Source organism: Bolinopsis microptera, chromosome 3 (genome assembly GCF_026151205.1).
Source record: "Bolinopsis microptera isolate Bmic1 chromosome 3, MBARI_Bmic_1.0, whole genome shotgun sequence".
NCBI classification, from domain to species: Eukaryota; Metazoa; Ctenophora; class Tentaculata; order Lobata; family Bolinopsidae; genus Bolinopsis; species Bolinopsis microptera.
The window spans coordinates 12,917,993-12,937,533 of NC_087074.1; the positions used below are offsets into that span (position 1 = coordinate 12,917,993).

General features: G+C 41.2%; 1 long non-coding RNA gene across 1 annotated transcript; it reads left to right on the forward strand.

The window, feature by feature from the left end:
- The first annotated feature begins 3,974 nt into the window (after positions 1-3,974).
- Positions 3,975-16,372, forward strand: LOC134812627 (uncharacterized). Its single transcript, XR_010159933.1, has 4 exons — positions 3,975-4,128; positions 4,401-4,468; positions 14,453-14,596; positions 14,839-16,372. It is a non-coding gene; the product is annotated as an uncharacterized LOC134812627 (long non-coding RNA).
- The last annotated feature ends 3,169 nt before the right edge of the window (positions 16,373-19,541 follow it).

Here is a 19,541-nt window from a genome sequence, read left to right on the forward strand (position 1 = left end):
CCTCTATACACCCCTAATTTGTCTTAAACTTCGGCACTATCCGTCGCGGAGTAGAGTCCGCGGCGGAGCCGCCGGACTCCGAGCGGACTCCGGCGGTGCTCCGCCAAAATGTATTTACACTGGACTCGAGTACATTTTGGCGGACTCCGAGCGGAGCCGAGCGGACTCCGAGCGGACTTTAAAGTCCGCCGCGGACTCCGAGCGGCTCCGCGGCGGCTCGGCGGAGTGTTCGCCGCAGACAAAGCCACTAGGCGCACTCCGGTCCGCCGCGGACTCCGGCGGAGTGCTTGGCGGACTCTGCCGGACCTCTCCGCCAGACTTGAATCCGGCGGAGTCCGGCGGAGCTTGGCAGAGTCCGCCAGCTCGGCGGACTCCGCTCGGAGTCCGCCGGACTCCAACAGAGTCCACTGACTTCCGACCTCCGACTTCCGACCCTCGGCTAAATTTGTCACGTGACCTACAACATAGCATTTTGCAATATTGTGGTCAGATGAAAAGGTCGCTAGTGATAAACCTTAACCATTACCCTCACAATGTCAATAGTGTACAACTCTAGTCCTAACTTTGACCCTATAATGTATAAACGTTGACCCTAACCCTCCACCAAACCGTCAGCAGCGAAATATCAATGTCATTGACTGGTCACGTGACCAAAACAATTTTTGTCATATTATCTCATATAGGGAAGCGTTTTTAGTTTTACCCTACACGTTGCATGTGGCGTCATTCGGCCGGATCCTAGCAAGCAAAAATACGTCGACCATCACAGGACGACGCCAGCCAGCACTCTCTACGCTCTTCGAGCTCCGATCGTCCTGTGACGAAGTAAGGACGAAGCCTGAGGTCCTCAGGTAACATCGACCACCGATTGAAAATTCAGAGATTTTTTGACATAAAGGTCAAATGTAAAACTAAAATCTTGATGTTAATTGATTGACGACGTCAATTTTTGAGCACAGCGCGAGCGCATGCGGAAAAGGACCGCGTAGCTAGTCAAGATGTTGATAAATATTTGGCTTGTGGCGCGATGTGTTGCTCTAAGTCTAACTATAGCCCTCTCGCTTGCAGTAGCGCGCGACCGCCGGAGGCGGAAATGACCTGGTTAGCTAGGTAAACGCGATGTGCCTTGTAAGATGAAATCCTACTAGCTGACGCCACTCGCAGCTGTGCTGCTCGCTGTACGTCAGCAATCGAAATTTATACGCGTATCACCCGTTAAGATGTGCCACCCGACGTGCCACACAATTTTTCTCGTTGCTCGTCGCACGTCGACGAACAACGAAGCTCGTTTGTCGTTGCGACGCGCAATGACAAATGAGCTGCCAGGCTAAGACATCGTCCTGGTCCAACAAATTTTGGCGATCGATTTTCTCCAAAAAATTAATGAGGGCGCCGACTTCCACTCTGGCTAGGTTTCTTGTTACCCAGCGCGCGTTCCTTAATGGGATGAGGTAAAATTAGGTAAAAAGAATCCACTGACTTGGCCAGAGTGCTTTCATAAAACTCTATTACTAGCTTGGCGTTGTAGGATTATATACTTTAATTTCGGATTGAGTGAAGCGAGTGATACACATTACTTTGATTAAACTCATGCTGATCACAATACAGTACAGGGAAGTGGGTAACACGGCTTGCAGTCGCAGCTGCAGCTCCTCGCTGACGGTAATATTTCAATGAACAAGAATTAAGAAAAAGAGAATTTAAGAAAAAGAGAATTTTATTTGCCACAGAATAATCGATACATATAATATACTTCAAAAACTTCAAAATATATTGTAACATGTAAGTTCATCTATCGTTCATAAGATGGGGTACTCTCAATAATCAAGTACATGAGTACCCGACCCGCCGCGCTGGGTAACAAGAAACCTAGCCAAAGTGGAAGTCGGCGCCCTCATTAAATTTTTGGAGAAAATCGCTCGCCAAAATTTGTTGGACCAGGACGATGTCCTAGCCTGGCAGCTCATTGCGCGTCGCAACGAGCTTCGTTGTTCGTCGACGTGCGACGAGCAACGAAAAAAATTGTGTGGCGCGTCGGGTGGCACATCTTAACGGGTGATACGCGTATAAATTTCGATCGCTGACGTACAGCGAGCAGCACAGCTGCGAGTGGCGTCAGCTAGTAGGATTTCATCCTACAAGGCTCATCGCGTTTACCTAGCTAACCAGGTCATTTCCGCCTCCGGCGGTCGCGCGCTACTGCAAGCGAGAGGGCTATAGTTAGACTTAGAGCAACACATCGCGCCACAAGCCAAATATTTATCAACATCTTGACTAGCTACGCGGTCCTTTTCCGCATGCGCTCGCGCTGTGCTCAAAAATTGACGTCGTCAATCAATTAACATCAAGATTTTAGTTTTACATTTGACCTTTATGTCAAAAAATCTCTGAATTTTCAATCGGTGGTCGATGTTACCTGAGGACCTCAGGATTCGTCCTTACTTCGTCACAGGACGATCGGAGCTCGAAGAGCGTAGAGAGTGCTGGCTGGCGTCGTCCTGTGATGGTCGACGTATTTTTGCTTGCTGGGATCCGGCCGAATGACGCCACATGCAACGTGTAGGGTAAAACTAAAAACGCTTCCCTATATGAGATAATATGACAAAAATTGTTTTGGTCACGTGACCAGTCAATGACATTGATATTTCGCTGCTGACGGTTTGGTGGAGGGTTAGGGTCAACGTTTATACATTATAGGGTCAAAGTTAGGACTAGAGTTGTACACTATTGACATTGTGAGGGTAATGGTTAAGGTTTATCACTAGCGACCTTTTCATCTGACCAAAATATTGCAAAATGCTATGTTGTATGTCGCGTGACAAATTTAGCCGAGGGTCGGAAGTCGGAGGTCGGAAGTCAGTGGACTCTGTTGGAGTCCGGCGGACTCCGAGCGGAGTCCGCCGAGCTGGCGGACTCCGCCGGACTCCGCCGGATTCAAGTCTGGCGGAGAGGTCCGGCGGAGTCCGCCAAGCACTCCGCCGGAGTCCGCGGCGGACCGGATTCCGCCTAGTGGCTTAGTCCGCGGCGGACACTCCGCCGAGCCGCCGCGGAGCCGCTCGGATGTCGGAGTCCGCGGCGGACTTTAAAGTCTGCTCGGAGTCCGCTCGGCTCCGCTCGGAGTCCGCCAAAATGTACTCGAGTCCAGTGTAAATACATTTTGGCGGAGCACCGCCGGAGTCCGCTCGGAGTCCGGCGGCTCCGCCGGAGTCCGCTCGGAGTCCGGCGGCTCCGCCGCGGACTCTACTCCGCGACGGATAGTGCCTAAACTTCTCCCGAATTTTAAACTCTGGTTACCATCATGGAGACAGCCTTAAGTAGAACATACGTTCGTGATTTCAGCAATTAATTTAAAGGCACCGTTCCGACTGGACCTGTTTCTCATCTTTACTGGCTGCAGTGTCAGCTGTTGTATTACACTTACACTCCTCTATACACCCCTTATTTGTCTTAAACTTCTCCCGCATTTTAAACTCTGGTTACCATCATGGAGACAGCCTTAAGTAGAACATACGTTCGTGATTTCAGCAATTAATTTAAAGGCACCGTTCCGACTGGACCTGTAACTCTATTACTATAAATATAACTCTATGTAATATTTATTGTTTACACTTAGTTTTGCTGTCATCTACCCGTACAATTAACGATTAATCCAAATATGGGCATGTCGTCCAGTGTCCACTATGTCTGTACTTCAGTTATTTGTCCTCATCTTTACTGGCTGCAGTGTAAGCTGTTGTATTACACTTACACTCCTCTATAAACGAATTGGTCTTATTTGTCAAGTTTCCGACTCTTTCGCCCCAATTTTATTTGGAACTTCTGTTCCAAATAAAATTATTATAGTGCCAAGTCAACACTGTTGACGTGACTATTATATTAATAAATTAATCGACTCTAGAGATTTTGCTTTTATATTTGAAACAACTACCGTCCACGAAGGATTATATTTATTGCTATTTTATTTTATACTTACCAGAATCTGATTTCTCTATTAGATGTGTTGAAGTCAAAGATAATACTGGATTTTTGTTCGACTTTATACTTTTCTGCTGAAGCTCCATAACGGTCAACACGTATAATACCTCTCTGGGAACCTATTTGTGCATTCATGAAGGATGAAACCCGAAGGTGAGTTATGGACTTATTCTAAATTCTAATATTCTCATAATATCTAACTGCTTCCCTACTTACCCCTAACTTGAGTGCTTGTGAACCACATCAAAACCCTGATTTATCATACACCACGATTAATCGCACAAGTTGTCTTTCCCTCAAACTGCAAACTGAGCAGTAAATCGTGGTGTTACTGTACATGGTTTGCCTGGTGAATACCATGATTACAATATTAAGTTTATGATAACAATTCTTCTAACCCTTAACACATTACGCCCACTTTGCAGTTGACGAACAGAGAAAAAGTCATATCTTGGGATATGGACCGATACATCAGTTGATCTTTGAATAAGAGGTGAGAATTAATTTTAAATATATCGATTTTGTAGGGTTTAATTTTATTATGAGGTCCTATTATGCATCATATAATGGGTTCGGAATGATACTATCATGCCCACACAAGTCAACATATCAGAACAAGTCAAGTTACACGGCCACAAAGATTTTCCAATCAGACAATGTACCAGTCCTGCTTGAGTTGATCGGATCTATATAATATATCAGATTTGTCCTAGTTTGCCGGTCAACTGCTGTCAGAATCAAGTTTCATGACCCCCCCCCCCCCCCCCCCCTCGCACAGACAAATACTACTGATAAACATCCTGACTCATATACTGATGTAATCTAGCAGTTTGGCTAGAACTATGCCAACAATAATTGATAGGTGAACTGTGCTGAAACCGTGCCAGATTATCTGGCATTACTAAAATATTGCTTGTGATTGTTAATCAGTCACCCGTCTAATTGTAGATGATGGTTATCACTGTAATAGTCCGAAGGTCGCAAACTTGCTCTGTTCCTCAACCCATATCGTGGTTCTGGTTCCGGTATCTCTTGATCACTTGATGGTTCTGTTCTCCAGCATCCAGCTGATCTGTGCCTTTATCACTATAGTCTCACGATGCAAACGTTGAGTTTTTACTTTCCTGTTCTTCTAAAAATCCGCTCCATCGATCACTTTCTACTTTGATTATTTAATTCCGTTAGAGGAGTACTCCTTATTGATATGCAGTAGCTGATAGACTCGCAGTCCCTAGCCGTGTACTTGTCCGAGCAATTAAAATCAATTAGGGCTTGTGCTGATAGGAGAATAATGATAGTGGGGAATGTGGCAGTGTAAATATGAACCTGGAATTTAGGATGTGTGGCTCATCCATTAATATTATTATTAGTTGCCGCTAGTCTGTGCCCAGTTTGTTCTGGCTTTTTTGTGTACAAGTATTATATACATATCATAGTTTATTTTTGTAATATCATATAATATATAGTACGTAATAATAACCATATCACTAATAACTAATTAACTAATTAACTAATCAACTAATTAAATAATTAACTAATTAACTAATTCACTAAACTAATAGGGGGGCAGTAATATGACCGTTATATCCAGTAACTGTCAAACCCGTTGTTATCTTCTTAGTCCTGGAATATTATGTAATAGGAAACTGGGCCACGTGTCATTGTCATTTTCACTCTGCAGGTTCAAGAGCATGCGTTTTGTAGCCGATTTAAAAAGGTTTATGGAAAAAAGTTTGGGTAGGGCCGGGTGCTTACATTTGCATTTACAGCATAAATTGAGAGTAAAGGTTCTTTAAAGAACAAGCGAAAATCTGAAATATGTGGTGTTGCACTCGGCTAACCAGGAAGCTGCAGTCACGTGATCTGAGTTTGCAGAGGGTGCATTTTCTGGGATGGTCATACGGATTTGTTGAGTGACTGAGCTACGGAAGTGTTTGTTTCGGTGCATGAGAATTAGTGTGTTTTTTACAATAACACTGTGCACGGTGAGCATACCATTGTCATTGAAAAATTGTTTAGTGTGCTCTGGCAGTCGACCGTCTTTGTAAAAGTAATTAATGTAACCTGGCATTACTGCAGATGCAGATTGCAGCCTGATACCCTGTTTTTGTCGTGAGAAGAGTGATTCAGTATGATTTTTTGCTGCAAACCCCCATATAATTGAACAGAAGTTTAAATGCGATTGAACAAAACTTTGATATAAATGTCAATATGTTCATTATATGCAAGCCTCTTGATTTATAACTGTAGCCTTATTTGAATCGGTAGGTGATATAATTCCTACAGTAGGTGACATAATTCCATCATTTTTTCTAACAGCTGCGATATGCTTAGACCATGTTAATTTATCATCCATTATAACGCCAAGAAACCGTGCTTCCCTTTTACGATCTAATTGTGTGTCTGCAATATGAATATTTGGAGTATTGTCAGTATTTCTAACACCGAAAAGCATATAGCAGGTCTTTTTTAGATTAAGTGAAAGTCCATCACAGTCAACCCAGCGTACAAACTCGTGGGAGAATTGGTTGAATTTTGTATCGTGTGCATTTTTACCTTTTATTAGATGTTTAAAGACAAATACTACTGATAAACATCCTGACTCATATACTGATGTAATCTAGCAGCGTGGCTAGAACTATGCCAACAATAATTGATAGGTGAACTGTGCTCGGTTGGGCCTGGGTAACACTAAATCCCAGTCTTGAAACCGTGCCAGATTATCTGACATTACTAAAATATTGCTCGTGATTGTTAATCACCCGTCTAATTGTAGATGATGGTTATCACTGTAATAGTCTGGAGGTCGCAAACTTGCTCTGTTCCTCAACCCATATCGTGGTTCTGGTTCCGGTATCTCTTGATCACTTGATGGTTCTGTTCTCCAGCATCCAGCTGATCTGTGCCCAGTAATCGACCGGGATTCCCAGTACCGGGAATCCCGGTACCGGGATTGGCAATTATGAGCTATCCCGGTCCCGGTCAAATGCTGATTTATGATCTCGGTCCCGGTCCCGGTTAATTCAGGATTCTTGGTCCCGGTCAATCACTCAAATTTGCCGGGATTTTGGCCTGGATCTTTTACATAATTTCATTCACTGTGATTTTAAGTTTTTCCTTTCATTCATTTTGAATTTCATCTTTAAACATCCTCTGAGCCAAATAAAACAATGTTTAAAATTGCTAAACAAGTTTGAGTAATAAATTATGATCATGAATTAACCAGTAATCGGCCGGAATTCCCGGTACCGGGAATCCCGGTACCGAGATTGGCAATTTTGAGCTATCCCGGTCCCGGTCCCGGTCAAGTCACATTTTTCATCCCGGTCCTGGTCCCGGTCAAATTATGCGGATCCCCCAGACAACCATAACACGAGGTTAACGAAAATATGGAATATAATAACCCCTAACTTAAAAATATTTGATTATTCTGTTAGTATTTCTTGCCTGAAATCCACTTGCCAACCAGCATTGTCATGCCGTGCCAACCAGCATTGCTGCATTGTCATGCCGTGTATGACTGGACAAATACAGATTTTGATATTATTAACCTTAAAATTTCGTAGGCTCCTGTAGGGATTCCACCTGACCTCCAAAATTTCATGACCAAATCGACTTACTCTGCCAGCTAAGCGTATTCCAGTTGAATGTGATGTGTGAGTGAGTAAGTGTAGTGTAAAGAGATCCTATTTTTGTATCCAATTTGAATTCTAATAAAGACCCTAAGCATTATGATCAAATTTTTAGTACAATAGTTATATCAGGGTTGACATCTATGATTAATATTATAACCCAACATTCATTTTTTTCTCCCCTAAATTTAAACCCCCGGCCCCCAATTAAGACATTTAGCCATGATGGGGGGGTACCAATGGCATAAAATGGCATAAATGGCATACGTTTTATGGCATAAATGGAAATTTTTATTGGCCAATTCTCCATTTATGCCATGAATTTAGATCTTCATATTTGACCTTTAGGATGACTTTAAATTCGCAAATTATTATTAGTACTTGAATAAGAGACATGTTTCATGCTTTATAACGCTTGGCATGATCGTTAAAGATTCATATGACAAATAAAGAAAATAGAAATGTATTTTATCAAACGGGGGGGGGGGGGGGTACCGATGGCATTTTATGACATAGAATGTCATAAAATGGCATAAATGGCATACGTTTTATGGCATGGTTGGTAATATACTCAATGATGGGAGTATAGTGTATTGGCTATGCCCCGCTTACTAGTTTAGCTCTTTCTAGTCCCCTGCTACACGGCATGTAAACAGGGATTGGCTAGTTAGAGGCGGTCCGTGTAGGCCTTACACTGTGCTTTCAGCAATACTCATAAGTATTTCCGTGGCTGTGGTTGCAATGCGCCTAGTCTACTGGAATGATTCTTCGGAATTTCGCTGGATTGTACAACTTTCGTCTTGGTAGATTCCAAACACAAGGAAATTTTCCTTCTGGTTGGTAATATACTCAATGATGGGAGTATAGTGTATTGGCTATGCCCCGCTTACTAGTTTAGCTCTTTCTAGTCCCCTGCTACACGGCATGTAAACAGGGATTGGCTAGTTAGAGGCGGTCCGTGTAGGCCTTACACTGTGCTTTCAGCAATACTCATAAATGGAAATTTTTATTGGCCAATTCTCCATTATGCCATTTATGCCATTGGTACCCCCCCGCCATGATTTAACACCCAAAATACTTACCGTCCTTAATAATTGTAAAGACCATTTGTTACAAAATAGCTTATGTCCCTAGAAGGGTGTTCTGCTAACAGTTTTCGACTGACTTGAATGTCCTGCACAGCAGATTGAAGCTTCTTAAATTAATTTTTATTCTTATTGTATTGCTGTGTAAATTTGATTCTAATTCTAATTCTAATTCTAATAGCTGCTAGAATAGTACATGCCAAATATTCCCTCTTACACCCACAAATTATAATGCCTTCCTATCAACCAGACTAGCGTTCTGGTGTGTACAAAAGCTACCAGCCAGTACATTCCTTGCCCCGCTAGTTGATTGTCAAAAAACCATACAGCTCAGAACAAATGGCCATTTACTACTAAGAGCATTATATGTTTTCATTTGTTTACATTTTATGCTGTTTACTCTCCTGTACTTCTAAAAAACCGCTCCATCGATCACTTTCTACTTTAATTATTTAATTCCGTTAGAGGAGTACTCGCAGTCCCTAGCCGTGTACTTGTTAGAGCAGTTTATTAGAGAAACAGGTAACATTGCATAGTTTATAGTGTGTGTCACTGATAAAATCAGTGATATTTACGGCAGATGCCAGATCCTGTAATAAAACGGAATCATAGCTTATAATATTTTTTATAGATTACAGCGGCTACACTTCTAAATTTGCTTCGCACACACCATACACATTTGTACATTCCAATTTCCATTGATAGATATATTCGCACGTGTGCGCGGCTCTGATCACGCCACAGCCCACAATTTATTGGCAAATATCATATTAGAGACACACCGAATTGGGGGGGGGTGTAACCCAAAAAAACCCAACTCCTACCCAAGAAAAGGTAATACTGGGATTGGGTTTTTTTGGGTTTTTTTGGGTTTTTTAAACAAAATTTAAACAAAATTCTAGCCATTTCATTAATTGTATTGAATGTGAATTATTTCCCACTGAGTCTTACCTACGTGTTGTTCTCATGTCTTAACTTAATAGATAGTTTACATAGTAAATAAGTGTGTTTATAATTATATTGATAGTATGTTATCACGATAGCAAACAGGATGTCTCGTTCATTGAGATATAATCCATATGAATGCACAAAGTGGAAATGTGCCAAACGTGGCAAATGTGTTCTCCTGTCATGGAAGGAGGCTGTGACGAAGGTCAAGGGCAAGTCAAAGCACATGACTTAAATAACTTGACTTAAGGCGGCTTCAGAGTCCGAGTCTCGATGATGTGTCTCCAAATCTTTCTGTCCGCCATAAGCTCCTTAATCTCCCCAGTGTTCTTGAGTCCAGTGTCACTTATTAGGTTATCGACGAAGGTGAGCGGTGGTCTACCCCTCCCTAGGTTCCCAAAGGAGAAGTTGGTGTGCTGCCAGGTCATCATGTCGCTGGATGTGCCCAGCCAACCTCATTCTTCTGGCCTGTATCTTCGAAATAACTCTTGGGAGTGATCCAAAGACCTCCTTGTTGGTGCGATGTCCTATCCAGTCCACGTTTAGGGCCATCCGAAGCATTCTACTGTAACATCCGTCTATTCTTTTCTTCAAAGAATAGACGGATATTATTGTCCACGTTTTCGTTCCATACAGGAAGATTGATTTAACCGTAGCTTGAACAGACGGATCTTTAAATCTCGGCGCAAATTGGACCTCCATATAGCCTACATTTTGTGGTAGGCAGCCCATGCCTTGGCCTTGCGTAACCTAAAGTCGTGCTCCGTTGTACTAAAATCCTCAACTTCTTCTAAGGCATGTCCGTCCTTAGAAATTATTGTGTGTGGCTCCTCTCCTACTAAATTAACTGTAAGATGCTTGGTTTTAGACAAAAAAGATTTCATGCCTCCTCATCAGATGAGGCTTCTGTAGGACTGTAGCATGTGATGACAGTGAGCCTGGGCTTTCCATTAAGAGACATGGTGAGGATCCTTGCGCTGTAAGATTTTATAACTTTATAAGACTTATAGCCTCGTATATGCGCTGCTGTCCTCGTCAAGATGATTTCTACTCTCCCATTAGAAGCGCCAGCTGCGTTTCTATTCTGGTATTCTCAGCAATCAGCATGCACTACCCGATGTTCGATTCTTGCAGGGCAAGGATGTGCAGCTTGCTTCCAGAAAATAGTTCTGCAAGTTCGATGCGTTTGTGCTGTTCTCTGGCTGTTCTTATGTTAAATGTGCTAACCTTAGCAGTCCTTTTACATGATACAATACAATTGATGTTCATATTTTTTTGATGTTTTCTTGTTTGACTTTCTGTAGAAATAGGTTGTCGTGTTGTGGAGACCGAGTCATCAGCTTCTGTAATAGCAGCGTAATTACCCCGGCAACCACTTCCACTAGAAAAATAAGGGGCTTTAACCCTTAAGCTGTTGATAAACTTCATCTTGACTTTTCAGTTGGCTCACAATCCTGTGCAGTCCCCTGCACATTAGCAGTGGATTGTGTTCTTAACTCTTGCGCCACTAAAAGGTTAAGGGCATCCGCTTGAACAAAAGCCATCTTTAACTCTCACCATAATATCTTGGGTATCTTGAGCATGTAATTGCACGAACATATGCTATACAAGACAAATGTGACACTTCCTTTTTCTACCCAACAGCATCAGTTGTAATCCTTACCCAATCGTCACCTGCTCTAGTGTGGGACTTTCCGATTTTATTCCAAAGCATAAGGAGGTTAGAGTGAGAACAGAGCTACACTTTAGCGGGGACTAACCCTTCCCTTGACTACCTCGTTACCCGGTACCCCGGGCATAGGGAGCCGTATCCTGACTACCAGAGTGTGGTCCAGTCTAGCTGGGTCATAGTAGACTAGGTTGAACAGGGTAACAGCCAACACCTCTTAAGCTACTGTGCAATCCACAGTAAAGATTTACGAGTCTCAAAGCCTCTTGTAGACCAAGAGTTAAGGAGTCAATAGATCAAATTATTGAACTTCCGGGGCTCAATGTCTCCCGTCGACCGTCCTGCCTTTAGCCTGGACCCCCTGTCCAGTATCCAGTCTTCACCACGCGGAGGTAGTGGCTTTCATCATGCTATCGGATGAGTGTCTGGAAGAGGGCACCAGCAGGATACCCCTTTTCAAAGTTCTGGGAGCCTCACATCAGACCAGGGCTTCCACCCAGCTTCTATCCAGCGGTGACGCCTTGGGCCACCTAAGCTTCACACAACCATTGAAAGAGTGACCACCTGCCTACTTGTAAAAATTTTGACGATGTGATTATTACAGTCGAGGGTCTGTTGCTGTACATTCTCAGTGTAACAGCTGACAACAGTTATCAACACTTTATGCCCTGGCTGTTTACATCCGATGCCTGCAAGCAAACTTTATGCTTTCCTGCGCATAGGCCTCCATGCAAGCATTAGAACTTATCTGTGTTCTAAGGATATGTTGGTTGGCATGGGCAAATCAAACCGTTCCCTCGAGCTTGATGCACTCGGCAAAAGTTTGATCCCTGTAACAGTTGCCCACCCTCGCAACAAGCTTGTTATACCGCATCCGAAAGCATAAACTATATAGAGGTAAAGATACTTCAATCTTAAGATTGTTACAAGCTGTGAAGAAGGGAGTCTCAAGGGGTAGAGAACTCCTTCAAGAACACTATAGCTTCGAAGGAGAGGCTTTCCAACCATCTTCTGACGGAGCAGAGAGTGACGAAGCGGAAACAGATGATGAAGAAGAGGAAGTGGAGGATATTGACTCATCAGAGGAATGGGAGAAAATAGCAACTGTGTATGGTAATGCTCTGCATCATGATACGACTGTTGAGGTTTGCCTCAATGGAGGGCGAGATCGAATGCCATCCCAGTCAATATTTTAGCGACTCCAGGGCCATAAACAAGCGAAGATATCACTTAATATCACATGTGATCATGCAGCTGATGTTGTAGTGATGAACCACAACAGTGATGTTGTACTGATAATTGTTTTGCTAGGTGCCTACATGATTTTATTTCCTTCAAATTAAAAATTTGTAAAAAACCCAAAAAAACCCAACTCCTACCCTGAAAAAGGTAATACTGGGATTGGGTTTTTTTGGGTTTTTTTGGGTTACACCCCCCCCCCCCCCCCCCCCCCCCCCCCCGAATTATAGACCAAAATGTGTCTAAGAGTTTTATGTAAACCACACTTGCTTCAGCATTTCTGCCAAAATTTGAGTGTGCATCACCGGAACTTCGAGATTTGCGTGAATTGTCGAGTTGTACAGACAGATCCGTCTGATAAAATCGATCTGCCGACACACAAAGCTTACAAAAGATTTGTGTCTTAATATATAGGGTGGGCCAAAAGTCAGTGGGCATACGTTGGCCTTAATAGCTCCGCTGTGTTTTATATTTTAGAGCTGTTGCTTTGCAGATGGCATACTGTACTTACTGGTTCGAGGATTTCGTCGTCAAAATTTGAAAATTCGAATATTTTAGACCACGCCCATTCAATATTAAAACACCTATATTGTTTTCTCTGAACATGCTGAACGCCTATTTTTTCAGAGACGGTAGATTATTAAATGTTGCATATGATCCGAAAACATGAGGCAAAACGGATTAGAAATGACCAAGTTATCAAGCATTTTCTGTATCTTGTTAACAATATTGACTGGGTGATTATGTGACACCGTGACACGACACCTTAATTGGGCACCCTTAACAATTCCCATAATGTTTAACGGGGTGGTTAACGGGGTCACCTAATCACGTGATTAGGTAAACCAATCTCCTGATCACACGTAATGAATAAACTCGTTATGCTTCATATCTCTGTCATCTAAGAAGTTACAGTTCTAATTTTTTCAGGACAAACGTAATTCGAATGGCCAAACACAATTCAATAAAATTTAGCTCGATTCGACTATCAAAACTATTATATAAAAACTATATCAAATTAATGCAAAAATGAACCTTCATTTGAAAAAAATGAACTCTAATATTTATCGATTTGACAAATTCCTCGAACTAGTGGTGGTAGTAAGTCATACCAGAAAGAATTATTTCAATTGGGCACTCAGTGATTGAGCTATTAAGGCCACCCTGTATATATATAAGGCCACTTTTTGCCACTTAACCGCTTTTCTTGTTTGTCAAATAACTTTAGTTGTGAACATCGTTAAAGGTTGCAGATTTATCGAGGGTGTTCATATAATCAGGAAGACAATTTTACGTAAGATAATCAGTTAATTGGATAATAAGCAATAAGCTAATGAGCAAAAATTTAAAAACTTTTTTATAGGCTCAAAATGATTGGAATAGCTTAAAACACGGAGAAAAGTAGTTTTTAGTTATCAGGAATTACTAAGTCGAAAGGGCTGAAACTGAAAAACGTTAACCACAGGGTATTAGAGTTTCATAATTAATTTATATTAACTAATAAAGAATGGCTATTCTATAATATACACCAGATACACCACATTTTACTAGCTCTAATATTGTTCAGATACACCAGACTTTATTAGCTCTACTATTATAATTGTGGAGTTATACCAGACGTAGACGTCACTAGTTCTTATATTGTTAATATACACCATACTTCACTAGTATTTATATTGTTACGATACACCAGACTTTAGTAGCTCTAATGTTGTTCAGATACACCAGAATAGCTCTAATATTATAGATATACTAGGAATAATAGAGGGGGCCAAAAGTCCCGTTACACACGTGTTTAATATTTATAACTATTCATTCGAGAAGTCTGTCGTCAACATTCGAAAATTCGAATATTTCAGACAATATTAAATCCCAATAATGTTTTATAATGATTTATTTTTCAGAAACTCAGCAACCGCTGCAAGAATTGAAATGCCGAAAATCATTTGAAAATTCTCGTCGATTATATGTTGGGCCATGCGTTTGATCATCTATGGAGATTGGAGGTCACTCTGATTTAGTTATTGAAAAGGAAATGTAAAACCAAGGTATGTGATATATGTTGCAAGTGACCATGTGGTCAAGTATTCATTTCTAACCTCCGGTTTGTGCTACCAAGCATTGATTCAGTCGATATTGGTCGCTCTGCATGTTGTTTTAAGTTACTTTTCAAATAGATCCAATGCTGGATTATATTAATGAGCTATTAATATAAAATAAATCCTTTTGGGTATGCTTAAACAAATCTTTACGTATCATGAATAATCTAATGTGACATAATATATTTCAGGAGACTGAAGAAATCCAAAGATAGAGCCAAAAAAGACAGTCAGAGGACCAATTTGATTAACCTTAACAAGAAGAAGGCCGAGCTGGATGAACAGATATTGCTCCGCAGCTCGTTTCCTAGACCCTACTTCATAAAAGTATCCCCATCCTCAACAGATCCTCAACATACAGCAGAACCTCAACCTCCAGCAGAGAAAGACAATTTTAAGTATTCCCGACGAAAATGGTCAATTCTCAGATTCAAAAATTCTCAACAATAGTCATGATCACCCAGATGTTCTGCCTAGGGTGAATGTTAAGACCACTAAGTATTCCGAAATGTGTTCTATGAATAAGCTAGATGGTATATTTAAATTGTCTTGGTAAGAACGTGCCAGTAACTGAGCCGCATATTTTAAAGGGATTAGATTTATCTATGTTTTGTCTTAAAGAACCATTTACTTCTGAGCTGCCCTGTCAAAATTAAAAGGGCGTATAGGTTGTTTCGGCAAAAGTTCCCTTAAATTATTGATGGACGATGTTAAAGATCGTAATTTGGTTATGAATACTTCCGAAGAATTGAGTGATTATGAAATAAAGGATATTGCCCGCTGTAGACAATGTTGGAGGATCCTTTAAATGTAGTTTTTTTTGCACATTTTACGGTTTGAAGATGTTTTAACCATGGTAAATTAGGTACACGTACTCAAGTTCGACACGCACTGTAGTTCGTCACTTATACTGTAGTTCGACAAACCCTAAGATTCGACTCTGTCGAACTCGAACCAAAGTGCTCTATCTGGACTCAAGTTCGACACTCACTTAAGTTCGACAAGAGAACTTAGACTGTCGGACTAAGGTTTTGAAATCTCCAATATCAAGCAACGATCCGTTATGAGCTTGAAATCTATTCGTTTGTTTGTTCTCCGCTTGTCTCATGCTGTTCAATTATGTTTGAATGTAATTTCTATAATCCACATCTGTGGACATTAATTAATTGACCTCATACTCAATTGTTAGTTAGCGGAGTTGTAGGCTTAACGGAGAGATAAAAGAGTAACGTGGTAACTCTTACTTCGTTTTATAGATCTAGACTCTAGAGTATGCTATGTAAATACAAGGGTCGACCTCGGCCTCGGTTTTACCGAGGAATAGCGATTTTTCCTCGGCCTTGGTCAGGAGGACAATTCCTCGGTTTGCCTCTGTTTTTTATCAAAGACCCTCGTATAAATATCTAACACATACCACACTTTATGTATTGTCACAAATGACTAGTAGTAGTAAGCGAGTACCGGAGACCAGTCCAGAGATTTGGCTGCTGAACCGGAAACCGTCTGATATCAATCTTTTTTCTTTGAAGCACTGATCTATGTTAATTTATATTGCAGATGAATTTTAGTTGTGTTATACATTAATATAAGGATACCAATAATACAATTTTGAGTTATATGAGGTGAGTTTTGTAAATCGTAAATATCGTGACTAAAATTCTGGCTTTACTGATTGAATTTGGAATATTTTTTCTGATTAAAATGCCGGATTAACTTATTTAATTTGAAAGATGCTTTCTCGTCTTATCCAAGTATCGACATTTCAAAAATAATCAATCTACCGAGACTTCAGTGTTCATACTAAAATAAGAATAAGAAGGAGAAAGTGTTGCTAGTTAGAAAATTGTAAAAAGTAAGGGTTTAGCTTTCAGTCAACGATCACGTCATCAAAGAATTTAACATGTAACTTCAAAATCAAATAGTCTAGAACCTTCTGAGATGACTCTCCCGTACACGCGGTAACAATTTAGTACTGAGTCTACTGCCCCGCGCACGCGAGTTCTTCTCGTCCGGCCAGTTGCACCTGAGATTTCTCGCGAATCTCGCAATTCGGATGACACCCACTATAGTGAAGCGACCGTGGGGGTCACCATGCAAAAATTGTCTTTTTGGCATGGTGTTCGCGCGACGCGAAATGATATTTAGATTTTAAATTAATATTGTCATTGTATTTAAATTATTTTGTCCTCAGTCCTTTTTGTATCACGGTCGCTTCACTATAGTCTTCGACGCTACAGGGGGAGCCGCGCACTTCGTGCGCGGCGGGTCATACAACGTATGACAAAGTCCTTTAAGGTCAAAATTTTGTAAGAACAAAGAAATGGCGTTTTTAAATTTTTAAATGGAGACTTTTTATGGAATAATGCATAATAGAAAAACCCTTGGGAAATTCTTCATTCTAGCCCCCCCCCCCCCCCCCCCCCCCCCCCCCCATGAATGATGAATACATTAAAATACACTCGCGCATAGCATAGCATGCACTGACTACTATACCATAATCCATATACAGGATATACATTGATATCCCAAATATCATAGAGATATATATCTTGGCGGCGCGCGAAAATGGAAAAGTGGCATGCAACGTATGTCAAGATATACATCACATTTCATTCTTCGCGCGCAACGTACGTACGTCGTATATTATGCGTACACGGACCTGAAATTCCTTAATTAACCTTGCCACTTGCTCAGCTTCTAAAAGTATCATAATTGATTTTAGTTTTACTCATTACTGTCTTGCACCGGAAATTTCACAGTGTATAAATACGCGGCGGATGATGATTATTCACTCTACACTCGACCATGTCACGTGACTTTTTAAACAGTACCTTTTCACTTCTCTGGCTGGCCCTGAATGACTATTCGAAATTAATCCTAGACCTCTAATCTGCATCTGATCCCAAAACCCAACCCTAACTAGTAAAGTCAATCCTGATGTCGGGAATTCCCGATCCCGGAATTTCCGATCCCGACCATTTTTGACCTGAAATTTTCACGGACCGGGAAATTTTTTTATTTTCCGAATTTCGCGTTCGGGAAATTTTATGCAATGTAATTTTAATAATTTTAGCGCTTAGATTAGCTTGCTAATGCTCGAATCTTCGATGCAATGCTCATTGCTCATGCTGGGTAATAAATGATCTTGATTCACGATGTCAATCCTTCCTAGCTCGGCGAGGCCCAGTGGTGCATTTCGATCTCGCCGATCTACGGAAGCATTATTGGATCCCAAAACACGTGTTTAACTCCGTAGCCTTCTCCCAAATGCTTCGGATTGCTAACAGGAACTCAAGAGAGGATACACGGCAGGCGGACCTACAGCAATTGAAATCGGATTTGCGTCGTAGTGGACACGACTCAGCGAAACTGAACGCCTTAGAGCCAAGGGTGTTGGAGAAGCTGTTCAATCCTCCACCCAACTCAGAAGGAAGTGTTCATGTTCCCCAAAAAACTTCCATGGTGTTTTCAGTCCAACACCTCTCGGAGATGCCCCAGCTTAAATCAGTCTTAAGGGAGTTGGAACCGGACATTGAAGCACTATTAGGCCCAACACAAATCACGGTGGCATCGAAGAAAGGCTGCTCGATTGGTAACAGAGTACTGAGAAACAGTGCTATCTGCAGAACACCGGCAGAAAATAATTCAGAGTGGACTCAGAAATGCAATGCACCAAGATGCCGAACATGCAGGCATATGTGTAGGGCAGGGGAAGAATTTGTAGTTAATGGACAGAAGCTAGTAGTTCCTATCAGATATAATTGTAAATCTAAAAATGTTATTTATGTGGCCCAATGTAAGCTTTGTAATCTTATAAAGGAAGAAGGTTATGAGATAGTTGTAGAAGACACTTATTTCGGGCAAACAATGCAAAACTTTCATAAACGTGTCAATGGACACAGAGCCTGTTTTAAAGTAGAGGATCGTAATAAATCAGCCCTTTCGATTCATGCCTTTAATTGACGATGTCAATTCATGGCAGCTCGGCGCGGCACAGTAGCGCATCTCGCCGATCTAGCCAGTCGCTGTGAGAAGCCTTATTAACAATTAATGATTAAGTGCGCGGCGCGGCACAGTAACGCATCGCGCTACAATTCATGCCTATGAACATCACAGAGATATTTTTACTATTGACAACTATAAATTTGCCATTTTGAAAGAATGTAACCCCAGGGGATTAAATAGGGAGGAATTTAGGTATATTGAGAAGTATAGAACTAATTGCTTGGGTTTAAATAGATGCAAAGTTGAAAGATAAGGTTCTTAGTTTTTATTTCTTCTTTTTTGAAGCTTCATTTTTGAAGCTATATTTTTGTGTATTTCATCTCCATTTACCTTGTGTATTTTATTTAGGTTATTTGATTCTCGATTGTTTGAGGCATTTTAGATCTTCGTATATATAGTACTAATAAATCTAACCAACTTAATTCCTTTGTAGCTAATGATGTAATTTAACGAAGTATACACTACATTTGCGTGTTTCACTGTCTAGCCCACCAACCATAAGCATTATTGGATGCGCGAGAAGCATTATTGGATGCGCGCGCGAGCCAGTAGTGCAGATCGCGCTACAATAAATGATCATGATATAACACTCATCGCCACATGTGCTTTTATTTTATGTTACGTTGCACGTGTTCGTGTGGTGATGTAAAATAATGCACGCATCTAGAATAGCAGCTAGTTGCCTGATCCGACCACTTTTTGACTATGTCTTTAGTTCTGTGGAGTGTGGTTGCTTTGCTGCGCGCGAGTTGGTTCCGTTTACACGTCAATTGATCATTCCGACTTTATTACTTTTTGCAAACAAAGGTAGATGTCCGAGTCTAATGCGAATTGATCAGGTGAAGATGTAAAAGTTCTTGAGGTTCTTTTAATTTTGACAAAAGATGTG